This window comes from Euprymna scolopes, chromosome 11 (genome assembly GCF_053919585.1).
Source record: "Euprymna scolopes isolate OS-2025 chromosome 11, ASM5391958v1, whole genome shotgun sequence".
In the NCBI taxonomy this organism is placed as follows: domain Eukaryota; kingdom Metazoa; phylum Mollusca; class Cephalopoda; order Sepiida; family Sepiolidae; genus Euprymna; species Euprymna scolopes.
In genome coordinates, this window is record NC_136492.1 from 24,490,193 (window position 1) to 24,495,849 (window position 5,657).

At 40.0% G+C, this 5,657-nt stretch overlaps 1 pseudogene; it reads right to left on the reverse strand.

The window, feature by feature from the left end:
• Positions 1-5,088: 5,088 nt before the first annotated feature.
• Positions 5,089-5,225, reverse strand: LOC145288435 (U2 spliceosomal RNA; annotated as a pseudogene).
• Between the last annotated feature and the right edge of the window lie 432 nt (positions 5,226-5,657).

Consider the following 5,657-nt stretch of genomic DNA (forward strand, 5'->3'; position numbering starts at 1 on the left):
TTGGAAATGGGAGCTGGTTAAAGGTCAGGCATGTGGGGTTGCCCCCACATCTGGTCTTTGCTAGTCATAGCTAGTCATAGCTAGTCATAGCTTGCAGTATCTGCCGGAACAGATGGTATTTATTTGCTCCCCCACTGAGCAAATTAGGCACAAGGCCGTTTTTAATGTGAGGTAAAAACCAGCTCCCCTAAAAGTAGGCAAAAAGGGGGCACTCTGGTTACCAAAAATAAGAATTGTCCCAGTATAGAGGGTTTCCCCTCCATTGACTGGTACAAATTATCTTAAGTGCAGTATCTGCCGGAACAGATGGTATTTATTTGCTCCCCCACCGAGCAAATTAGGCACAAGGCCGATTTTTTAAGTGAGGAGTGAAGGGGAAATGGGGACCAACTCCCCGGGGAGTAGGGGAGTTGGATAGTGACAATTGGTATGAAGGGTTGCCCCTACATTGACCAAGGTCTTATATGTGGAGTTGCCCCCACATATGGTCTTTGCTTGCAGTATCTGCCGGAACAGATGGTATTTATTTGCTCCCCCACTGAGCAAATTAGGCACAAGGCCGTTTTTAATGTGAGGTAAAAACCAGCTCCCCTAAAAGTAGGCAAAAAGGGGACACTCTGGTTACCAAAAATAATAATTGTCCCAGTATAGAGGGCTTCCCCTCCATTGACTGGTACAAATTATCTTAAGTGCAGCATCTGCCGGAACAGATGGTATTTATTTGCTCCCCCACTGAGCAAATTAGGCACAAGGCCGATTTTTAATGTGAGGAGTGAAGGGAGGGGGAAGGGGAAAAGGGGACCAGCTCCCGAGAGGTGGGAAATGGGAGCTGGTTAAAGGTCAGACATGTGGGGTTGCCCCCACATCTGGTCTTTGCTAGTCATAGCTTGCAGTATCTGCCGGAACAGATACTACACTTTCATGTATCTGCCGGAACAGATGGTATTTATTTGCTCCCCCACTGAGCAAATTAGGCACAAGGCCGTTTTTAATGTGAGGTAAAAACCAGCTCCCCTAAAAGTAGGCAAAAAAGGGGCACTCTGGTTATCAAAAATAATAATTGTCCCAGTATAGAGGGTTTCCCCTCCATTGACTGGTACAAATTATCTTAAGTGCAGTATCTGCCGGAACAGATGGTATTTATTTGCTCCCCCACTGAGCAAATTAGGCACAAGGCCGATTTTTAATGTGAGGTGAAAACCAGCTCCCCTAAAAGTAGGCAAAAAGGGGGCACTCTGGTTACCAAAAATAATAATTGTCCCAGTATAGAGGGTTTTTATTTAAATGCTGCCCACATCAGCATTATGTGGCACAAGGCCGGAAAGTGGGAACCCCGCAGGCTCCCCTAAAGGAGGGGCACTCCTGCAATTTTAAAAATTGCCTGAGTAACCCCGTCGGCATTCCCCGGTCGGGGCGCCTCAGGCAGCAAGCAATAAACTTGCCCCACCGGAAAGCCCGGTGGCAAGGCCTGGGAGGGTGGACCTCCTAGGTATAACCCAGGCGGTTCCCAGTATAGAGGGTTTCCCCTCCATTGACTGGTACAAATTATCTTAAGTGCAGTATCTGCCGGAACAGATGGTATTTATTTGCTCCCCCACTGAGCAAATTAGGCACAAGGCCGTTTTTAATGTGAGGTGAAAACCAGCTCCCCTAAAAGTAGGCAAAAAGGGGGCACTCTGGTTACCAAAAATAATAATTGTCCCAGTATAGAGGGTTTCCCCTCCATTGACTGACACAAATTATCTAAAGTGCAGCATCTGGTGGAACAGATGGTGTTTATTTGCTCCCCCACCGAGCAAATTAGGCACAAGGCCGATTTTTAATGTGAGGAGTGAAGGGAGGGGGAAGGGAAAAAGGGGACCAGCTCCCGAGAGGTGGGAAATGGGAGCTGGTTAATGGTCAGGCATGTGGGGTTGCCCCCACATCTGGTCTTTGCTAGTCATAGCTAGTCATAGCTTGCAGTATCTGCCGGAACAGATACTACACTTTGATCTTGTCCCGAAGGCCTAGGAAGAATATATAATGTAAAGATCAGAGAACAACATATATTCCGACATCTTGCATATTTCCCTAATATAACGAAAAGATTTCAGTACCCGGAAAACTCGTCTACGGAAAACTGGTCCATGGAAAATACCAACAACAAAAAAAATGATATTCAAAAGATTGTTGAATAACGGGAGTAGAGATTTCGATAAAATTGATAAATACATTTCTTTATTACTTTTTTTTTCTTAATAGTTAAACAATTTTTAATTAAAAATAAAAAAAAAATAAAAAATGACTCTACGAGAGATTTTCAACACACGTCTTCTCTCCCGCAAAAAAAAAAAAATGTTTCGCTTATTATTTAAAGTTAACTACAATTTTTATATTTCTAGTGTTTAGGCTTTACGTTTTCTTCTTTATAACGATATTTTGGAAGTATTAAAATAATAATAAAAAAAAAAAAACAGGGGAAGGGGTCGATTCGTCTCGGTAGTTTTTGTTTTGTTTTTTCATTCGATTATGTTTTTACGAATACCAAATGCACAAACTCATTGTAAAAAAAAAAAAAAAAAAAAAAAAAATCTACTTCCATTATTCAAGAAACTTTTCATTTCAGTTTTTTGTTGTTACTTGTTTTATTTTTGAGGGAGATATAGTTTTTTTAAGCTCTCCCCCTCTCTAAACTATATTTAAAAAGTATTACAACTTATTTTCTTTTGGAAGGGAGGAGGGGTTCTTTTTAATATTATATCTATCCCAGTATTTTCTTTAATTTTCTATTTTTGTGCGATTATTGAGACTCCCAAGATGTAATCCTCTTATATGGGACATTTTTTTTTGTTCTAAAGTAACACTCGACACTTGTTTTTTTTTTTAACCGAATAAATGCTTTAAAAAAAGCTCAACAACTAAAAACTTACAAAGCTAGGTAGAATACGAACACTTAGAAAAGTCGATTTTATCTTTTGTAAAACAAGTAAAAATATTTTTGTAAAAATATTATGGAGATGTAATCTCTTCTAAAAACGATATGTCCTTCCAGAACGGTCATAAAATGTGTTTTTAATCGATATTTATTCGATAATGGACCAGTTTTCCTGTCTAGCAAAAATGGACGAGTTTTCCACGGACGAGTTTTCCATGGACGAGTTTTCCGTAAACGAGTTTTCCACGGAAGAGTTTTCCGTGGACGAGTTTTTTTGTAGACGTGTTTTCCACGGAAGAGTTTTCCGTGGACGAGTTTTTTTGTAGACGTGTTTTCCACGGAAGAGTTTTCCGTGGACGAGTGTTTTTGTAGACGTGTTTTCCACGGAAGACTTTTCCGTGGACGAGTTTTTTTGTAGACGTGTTTTCCACGGAAGATTTTTCCGTGAACGAGTTTTTTGTAGACGTGTTTTCCCACGGAAGAGTTTTCCGTGGACGGGTCTTCTTAAATTCTATGTGACAAAATGGCCAGGAATAGCCAGCGCACAAGAGGAAGAGAATTCTTGCTTACCATCACCTCCTAAAAGATGCCTATGCAACCCCGTCGATATTGTCCGATAGCGCCGCCCTAAGCGATTAGCAATGAACTAATCTTTTCTTAAAGTGAGAGGGCGAAGCCCGCAAGGGTGTACTGCTTAAAACTGATAAGGAACAGCAACGGAAGTAATTCTTACAACGATGCCGTAAAAAAAAATATCGAATCAGCGCTCAACTGATCGGCATACACACACATACACACACACACACACACACACACACACACACACACACACACACACAAAAAAAAAAAGTTCACACATCTTGTTGAAGGTTATTTATTTCCCTCCCATCGCAGTGGATGATTTGACAAAAGGAGCAGATGATGGGATCTGAAGATCTAACGCATAAGAGAAAAAACAACCTGGCCAGCAAAATAATTGCTTGTGTAGTTTTGTCGCCAGCCTCAGACAATGACCAATACTCCTTTTCAAAAAGAGAAAGCAAAGCGCGGGAGTCATAGAACTACACAAAACCAGCGCCATATCGTAGTCAACAAGGGGAAAAAGACATTTCAAAATAAATAAAATTTAGTTTTCTCCCACTGCAAAAAAAAACTGTGACACTAGGATCGGAAAGTGAGATTGAGAAGACAGTACCCTCGTGGAGAGACACTCTGACCTGCAAAAAAGTGCCTAGTCAGCCCAATCGGCATTCATCGGTAAAGACGTTTCAGACGCTTAGCAATAAACTAATCACTCCTCAAAGAGAAAAAGGCAAGGCCTGGGATGGTGGACCTCTTAGAGCAGCACAGAACTAAACTTTCACTGCAAAATCAGCAGGGACCGGATCATTACAGGAATGGTCTAATCTCTGTTGATTTTGGGGTCACAGGATAAAATACCTAGCCGAGTATGAGAGCAAGATAAATAAAGACTTGGATTTAAAGATCAATGGGAAATGACTACAGTAAAAGCCAGAAATACAAAATAACAAGTAAATAAAAAAAAAGGTAAAATTCGTTAACAACAAAATGAATAGAAAACAAAATGTGAAATAGAATTTTTAACAAAAGCTAAAAATTGTTACAGAACAAAAAGAATAGTGGGTTTAGCTGTAATGGATTCCATACAAAAGAATTAACTCATACGAAGACGGGGCAATTTGTGAATTAAAGATTTATCGATAAAGAACAAAATTGTGAAAAAAAAAAAAAGAAACTGTGAACAAAGCCATAAAAAGTAAGAAAGCGTATACAATTAATTAGAAAATATTTAGAAAAAAAAACTCAGAATAACGTCAGTTAAAAACATAGGCCAATCAAAACACTATTGAAGTACGAAGAAGTTTGAATAGGAAAATAAAAAATAACAAGGCCGATAGCCATTAGTCGCGTGCTCTCGTGTAATGAATGACTGCGTGAATGTAGGATTGACATGAAATTCTTAAAAATAAACTAAAATGACCGAAAAATGGGCTGAAATGACTTAAATAAAAAGTAAATGACTTAGAATGACTTTAATAAACTTAAGGATGAATTGAATGACTTGAATGCTTAAAAACTATCTGGAATCCTTCAAAAACAACTTGAATGATCTGGAGAATGACTTGAATGACTTTGAGACTGACTGGTTGTAAAGTGGGTGATCATTTTACATTAAATTAATACAGAAAAGTAATCCCCCACTTTATATCACAAGGTACAAACATAAGTACAGCATGTAGTAAGAACAGATACTACACTTTAATCTGGGCCAAAAGGCCAAGAAAAGGGTATCTATTTGCTCCCCCACTGAGCAAATTAGGCACAAGGCCGATTTTTAATATGAGGAGTGAAGGCGAAATGGGGACCAACTCCCTGGGGAGTAGGGGAGCTGGATAGTGACAATTGGTATGAAGGGTTGCCCCTACATTGACCAAGTTCTTATATGTGGGGCTGCACCCACATATGGTCTTTGCTTGCAGTATGTATTTATTTGCTTCCCCACTGAGCAAATTAGGCACAAGGCTGTTTTTTAATGTGGAGAGAGAGGGGGAGGGATGAGGGGAAACGGGACCAGCTCCCGATAGGTGGGAAATGGGAGCTGGATAGTGACAATTGGTATGAAGGGTTGCCCCTACATTGACCAAGGTCTGATATGTGGGGTTACCCCAACATATGGTCTTTGCTTGCAGTATCTGCTGGAACAGATGTATTTATTTGCTCC